Below are 7,493 nucleotides of genomic sequence, written 5' to 3' on the forward strand. Positions count from 1 at the left end.
TTAGTTTCCATAAAAATGAATTATAAGTATGGATAGCATTTAATATACATATAATTAATACTAAATTCTTATTGGTGCATTCTAGCACACAATAGATGTGAGAAACATTTGAACCTACCTCTCTCTCTCTATATATATATATATATATATATATATATATATATATATATATATGAAGGATCATTTGAGAACTTATAGTTTCCCGAGAACTAAATGTGAACCCTTGGATTAAAAAATTAAATGACTAAGATGCTTAGTGGCATATTTGTAAATAGATAGAAAATTAAAGAAAGAGGGGTATCTTTATTAGATTAGGAAGGGGCATTATGGGAATCAAATGATAAATTATATTTTTAAAACCTCTCTGTGTTCTCTTTCAATCGTCAACAAAGTTCAGAAAATCATGGATGTTCTCTCTCTCTCTCTCTCTCTCTCCTCCTTCACCATCGTTCCTTGTTTTAGGTGGTGGCGTCAGATGAATCTATCCCCGTACGATCTCTCCGCCTCCGATTTCCTCCATAAATATTGTCACATTGAGGATCCGATTTGATGCACAAACTAAGATCGACGATCGACCTCCGTCACCATCGATTTTTCTGCAAATGATCGATGATGTCGGCTCTGTTGTGCGATGTCACCTTCGCCTGCGTCAGATGGTGTCGTCGTCGTCGCCGCCTCGACCTCCATCAGATGACTTCAGAGATATCAACGGTTATCGGTAAGTTTACAATCACTCCTTTATAAATCATCGCTTCAAATCACAACATCGATTCGACTAATCCCTGAAGAATTGAAGAAGAAGCTTCGAAAAATGTCTCCATCGTCTTCTCGCAATGCTCTCATCATTATCGCTTATTATGTTTCTGTTATCGTCAACTGGTAAGCCTAATTCCTCCTCCAATTATCTCGTTTGCGATTCAACAGATCCTTTAGCTTTTTGTCATTGTAAGTCTGATTTCCTTATGTTGATTAGGGTTTAGTAGTCAACTGATGAGATATACAACAATTGGCGATCGTTATGCACCTCCTCCCTCTTAGTTTGAGGTATTCATTCCAATTTTTTTTCTTGGTTATGCTAAATCAGGTTGTTGGTTCCAAAACTTGCTTGAGGACATTTTTGACCTGGTTAATTTACCATTTGATCACACATTTACAATTAGCCTTGGGAGTAAGACATATCGATACTTTTGCCTCATTAGTCATGTGTGAAATAAGAGTTCAAATATATCATTTTTCAAAAATTATAGGTTTGATATTTAATCATGGTCTTTATGTTAGTTGTATTATTCTAACGAATTTCAACTTTGAAATATAAATATGTATATATGTTTCTTCATCTTACCAATTATCTTGTTACTTCATAATGTTCGTAACAGAGCTTGCTTTAGACTTCAATACCTCAGGAGCATAAAATAAAAGAAGGGCTCTACATGATGAGATGATGGGACTGAAGGATGAGATACTCCATCTTTCTTGGTTTATTACATATGCTTTGTCGGTGAGTTTCTTTTCAAAAGAAATTACTTTCCTAGTATGTTGATATTACTGTTTGTTTCTAATAATTTATGTTTTCTGTAGTTTGCAATTTCATCTGGAATCATTAATGTCTGTACAATGGTCACATTGTTTAAGTACATTGATAAATCATTGGTATTCATGCATTTCTTTTTGTTTTCTTATTCTCATAGTTGGTGAATGGATTTATTTGAACATTGTATTCATTGTTTCTAACAGGCTTACAAGATGATTGAATCTTTTCTTACTAGAGGACTTGTGTAAGTTAATCAAAACTTTTTCTGTTTTCAATTGTCACAAAATTTCAATTCACTTTCTGTTTCTCTAATGAAAAAACTACTAAATTACATAATGGTGTTTGGTTATGCATATTCAGCCTATGAATGCTTCAAATCAGTTGAAAAAATCGATCAACTTTATACAACTTTTTTTTACTTACTACAATATCAAGTATGTAGTGATTCACATGTAAATCACAAGTGAATCACATATTAATTGCATGTGATTCACATGTAATTCACATATGAATCACATGTAATTTACATGCAAATCACAAGTGAATCGCGTATGAATTACATGTGATTTACATGTAAATCATAAGTGAATCACATATGAATTACATATGATTCACATGTAAATAACATGTGAATCACATGTGATTCACAGGTGAATCACATGTAAATCACATATGATTCATATGTAAATCACAGGTGAATCACATATGAATTACATGTGATTCACATGTAAATCACAAATGAATCACATATGAATTACATGTGATTCACATGTAAATCACAAATGAATCACATGTAAACCACATGTAATTTATATGTGAATCACATATGAATTACATGTAATTCACATGCAAATCATAAGTGAATCACATATGAATTACATGTGATTCACGTGTAAATCACATGTAATTCACAGGTGAATCACACATGAATCTTACATGATATATACATGTGCATTTTTGTGATTGTTCTTGCATTAATCAATTTTTTTTTTTAATTTTCTTGCAAATTTTGAAGAATTTGTGGAAAATTTTGAAGATGTAAAAAGTGAAGTTGAAGAAAATATGGAACTTGATATGAAAAAATGATAACATTGTAAATCTTTGTAGTTTTTTATTTTATTTTATTTTGTATCGAATAAAATACTTTTACTATTATGTTTATAGATTAACTAATAAAAATAAGACTTTTTTATTATTTACTTACGAATATTATAGTATAACAAATATGCATATGTAGCGATGATTAATAAAATTGGAATTTTTTTATAAAAAAAAATAGCCGTTTTTTTTACAAAAATTATAGTTTTTTGGAAAAACAATGCGAATTGAAGTTTTTTTTTTTTTTGAAAAAATGCGGTATTTTTACAAAATTTGTAGTTTTTTTTTTGAAAAAAATGCAATTTTTTATTTAAAAAATTGTTGTTTTTTTTTGAAAAAAAAATGCAGTTTAAAAAAAGACAGTTTTTTTGAAAAGAATTGCAGTTTTTTTTTTAAATTGCAGTTTTTTTAAAAATTTATTTTTTTCAAATTTTTTTAAAATTAATATTTTCTGAAAAAAAATTAAAAAATCTCCATTTTTAAAAAAAATCAAAAATTATTTTTAAAAAAAATATCCGAAATTTGATTTATTATGTTAATTTTTGTTCAATAACACAAAAAAAAAACATTACATGAGAACGGTAAGATTACGATCATGTCCTTAATGAGTTAATTTTGATCTAACGCTCCACCTTTAATTCTCAGGTTTTCGGGAAACTATGAGTTCTCAACCGATCTCACCCCTATATATATATATATATATATATATATATATATATATATATATATATATTAAAAGAGAAGCTCCGTTATGAACAGTTCTATGTTCTGATTGGTGGGTTTTTTGGGGTAAAATTATTAAAATGTGTAAATTTTAGAAAACGATTATAGGCAAGAATCTTTACAATCTTTTTGCTTTCCCTTGATCGTGGGTCGGTGACCTTACTATTCATCGGCGATACATGTCGTGTCCGTCAACTTTAATCTGTTCTTCTTCTTCTACGTGTTTCTCTATGTGATTCTACCTTTCTTTTGTCCAATAGAATACTTCTAGATATCTCCCACCGGCTACATCTTGATCCTCCGCCACTTTAACTCACCGTCTCAGATAAGCAACCTCATTTCTTCACTTCACCCTCGATCTGCACTTACAGTCTCCTCTCCTTTTGCGGACGAAGATCCAACCTTTGATTTCGGCTTTGAGGTATGCTACACTTGGTGCAATTCGTTGGTGTGACAGCGAACCAACATCCAGACTTTGATTTCGGATTTGAAGTATGCTATAGTTCGTATTTTAGAAGTGTGAAACGTGTCTCTATCTCCTGTTCATTTTTATCTCTTCTCCTCATTGTTCTTCCCATCTTACTGCCGGTGTAGGGTTCCATCTCTATATGGCGGTTGATTTTGACTCCTTTGAATGATCATCATCATGAAGGATCCAGTTCTCAGATTTTTTTGTTTCAGTTGCGGAATTTTTCAGTGTATGATATCTTAAATCAGCCAACGAAATTTGCTTGGTTATGTTCAGTTTCTCCAATTTACATTGTTTTCATGTTGTTTCTCTGATCAAGGTGTAATATTTTTGATGAATTGGGGATTTGTTCTGATTGTCTAATTTTTACAGGAAATTGAAAGTTGTTTTGATGTAAACCAAGTGCTCGCTAATTTGCTTCAATCTCACCGTCTTATGGTATAAGCGTGCTTAGAACAACCCTAACGGATTCTGATAGAAAATCAAGAAGGATTTCATGTCGTTGCTCCTTCACCGCCTCAGCCACCATGACCACCTAGGACAATTGCCTCGAAGCCATATTCGCTTAAAAACGAAAGAAATGATAAGGGCCGAGAGACAAATATATATCATGGTAATCCCTTTTCATCTCTTATTTTCGGTTTGCTATTTGTTATGTTTTTTTATCAATTTCGATTTTGTTTCTTATTTTTAGTTAGTCCAAGAGGAATAGCAGAAAATGCATACATTAAAACGGTTGACAACAGGGGAAATTGATCGAATTTTTTGAGAAAAGTGTGATGGAAGTGGAATCGTGATATTTTTTGTTTGCTGTAGGTACAATTGTTTCATGCCTGAAAGGTTTATTATGGTTTAGTAATGGATTCTATCTTCTACATGTTTAATTTTCATTTGTGTAGCCATTTATGGTCATTTTTGGTGGGGGTTTGAGGAAACGATGTTCTGGGCGTGTTCGGCAAAATTAGCTGGTAGCGGGTAGCTTGTAGCGGGTGAGGGTAGCTTGTAGCGTTTTGTTAAGCGCTACATGAAGTAGTGCCAAACAAGGCTTTCTGTTCAAAACGGAGCGTTTTGTCAAACGCTAGAAGCTAGAAGCTCTCAAACGCTCCCAAAAACTCCGTGTTGAACACGCCCTCTATGTTGAACTTTCTAATCAAATTTGGGCAATGCTAAGTATCTGTTGTCAAAATTTATTCACTTTTTCTTATAGAAACCTCACGTAAATGATCAAAACTAATCATTAATTAGGATTTTATCGATTAATTTTATGTAATTTCTTGATCAATTTTTCGACTTTTCATCAAAGCACCCTCAATTGTTAATGCACCATGGGTTGGTTTCACTTCTTAAAACTCTACATGTACCATCTATTTCTTCTTTTGGCTTTTCTACTTCTATTTCTTTTTATTCTCCATTTCATTATTTGATTTTGTTTGTTGAAAAAGAAATCAAAAGAAATGAGCTTCTATCTTCTTTATATCTATTCTGATTTTGTTATTCGGTATACCTAAACTGCTTCTCACACGAATCTTACAATTCAGGAGCTAATAATCCATTTAAGGCCTAATATCTAAAAATGGTAAGTGTGGCACCAGTCAAATTTTGGTCAAAAATGAATTGATCAATAATCATAATTGGGATGAACCAAGTGGTAGAGTTTGTAACAAGGTTTCCAAAAACATAAAGAACACTGAAATCCGAGTTATAACGAAGAAGTTATGACCAATCGAAAATCCGCGATAAAACCGGCAAAACACTGTTCAGTGTAAAAAGTGAATTTTCGATAAAAGGCTTTTTAGCCTTAACAATCTAAATAAAAGTTGTAGAATATGTTAAACCGAGAACGTTCATAAAAAGAACGTGAAAATCCGACTTCGTATGAGGAAGTTATGATTTTTCGAAGTTTCGGTTTAGCAGTAGACAGCTAAAAATTCGAAATACAAATCGATCGATATTTAGCCGACGCAACTTAAACGAGAATCGAAGGTCTCATCAAAAGTAGCACAACGGTAAAAAGACAGACGAAAACGGACGTCGGATGAAGAAGTTATGAATTTTTAACGGATTCCCGTCCCGGTCTGTTTAAAATAATAATATTAAAAATAAAGTCAAAATCAGCCGAAGAAGTCTAAACGAAAGTCTTAGAGTGTGATTTTACCTACGCGTGCATATAAAGAATGTAAAAAACGGAGCTCGTATGCGAAAGTTATGATTTTCGCAAGTTTTTGGCACGAAAATCAAGAAAATCTTGAAAACCGGGAAATTTCGCATGCAAGGCTTCGGACACGTCATCATCACGTGCGAACCTCCACGTGTCACCTTCGGGTTGGACCGCAAATCGTCGTGTCACCATCGGATTGGACCGCAGCCGCGGTCCAGTAACGAGCCTACACCTTCGCATCGGACACCCCTTCGCATGCGTGGCCTTCTCCCATTGGACCGAAGGATGGTCAAATCCGAAGCCTCCATCTGTCCGAGGCACGTGCCTCGCACCGGGTCAGAAGCTCCACCGCCTTAACCTTCGCACGTGGGCTTCGCTCCTTCCGACGCGTGTGCTGCTGACTCATGCCTCGCTTCGCCACTTGTCCGATGACTAAGCAGCTTCGGCCGAACCCTCGCACCCCTATATAAAGGGTGCGAGCCTTCTCGGATGGAAGGGTTTTTCACCCCATTTTTCACCCATTTTGCACCATTTCACCCCCTCGACTTTCTCACGACCCCCGAAGGCCCCGGTATCGCGTCTAAAGCCCGAAGCAAGCCCCAGAGCCCCGGAATTCTCGAGAATTCATCCTCTCTCCTGTCGAAACGCTGCCCATTTTGAGCCAGTTTTTCGTCAAACAAACTCTTTTCCGGGAAACGAAACGCTGCCCGAATCACCGCTTATCAAAGTGAGTTCATACCCCTATAATTTACCTTTTCAATGGTTTTTAAATACTTTTTAGGGGAGAATACAAGTTTAACACAATATTAAATTGTGTTAATAACTGTATGTGATAATAATCACACAAAATGATTCCGTATGGTTTTAAGAATTATCAAATACTTCCAAAATAACGTGAAGCCATGTTAAATCTTTAAAGTCATGTAAAAACTCCGTTAAATTCTTTGAAAAATGTTTTATAAGCTATTTCAAAGTATAAATGCCAAAATCATGTTTATATATGTATAAATATATAAATAAAATTTGAAGGGCTTAGGACTAATGAATTATCCTATATCATTTTCCTTGTTTGGATGTGGAATTAGGGTTGTATTGTTTGTCCGAATGTCGTTTCCTTCTATATATATATATATATATATATATATATATATATATATATATATATATATATGAGTACCAAAGGTTACTCCTTTTGGTATCTTCACCTTTTGTATGAGGCTCAGCAAAGTTGTTCATCCATGAGAAACCATGCTAATCAGATAGAACATATAAATTATAATAGGTATAATTTATCATTCAAAACTAAAGATACAAGTATGAATTACAACTGTATACTTTCCAAGGAAATTACCAAAATTCATTCAACTATACCAAGATATGTATAATACCTTTAATATACGAATAACATATTAAAAAAGTAAAGATACATCATGCCTAGTTTGCATTAACAAAGGTACGATACAGAGTACCAGGGTTAGCAAACACGTGGTAATGTCGGGTTTGCATTAACAAAG

General features: G+C 33.7%; 1 long non-coding RNA gene across 8 annotated transcripts; it reads left to right on the forward strand.

Moving 5' to 3' along the window:
- The first annotated feature begins 392 nt into the window (after nucleotides 1-392).
- On the forward strand, nucleotides 393-5,007 carry LOC145113796 (uncharacterized). 8 transcript variants are annotated; one of them, XR_013710864.1, is made up of 9 exons: nucleotides 393-879; nucleotides 974-1,044; nucleotides 1,377-1,498; nucleotides 1,579-1,650; nucleotides 1,735-1,775; nucleotides 3,275-3,404; nucleotides 4,194-4,434; nucleotides 4,516-4,637; nucleotides 4,721-5,007. It is a non-coding gene; the product is annotated as an uncharacterized LOC145113796 (long non-coding RNA). The 8 variants fall into 8 exon arrangements; XR_013710865.1 differs by having other exon boundaries at nucleotides 4,516-4,633; XR_013710861.1 differs by having other exon boundaries at nucleotides 393-718; nucleotides 789-879; nucleotides 4,516-5,007.
- Nucleotides 5,008-7,493: the final 2,486 nt, after the last annotated feature.

The sequence above is a fragment of the Lactuca virosa genome, chromosome 5, assembly GCF_052849685.1.
Source record: "Lactuca virosa cultivar CGN04683 chromosome 5, Lactuca_virosa_CGN04683_v6, whole genome shotgun sequence".
Classification (NCBI taxonomy): Eukaryota; Viridiplantae; Streptophyta; class Magnoliopsida; order Asterales; family Asteraceae; genus Lactuca; species Lactuca virosa.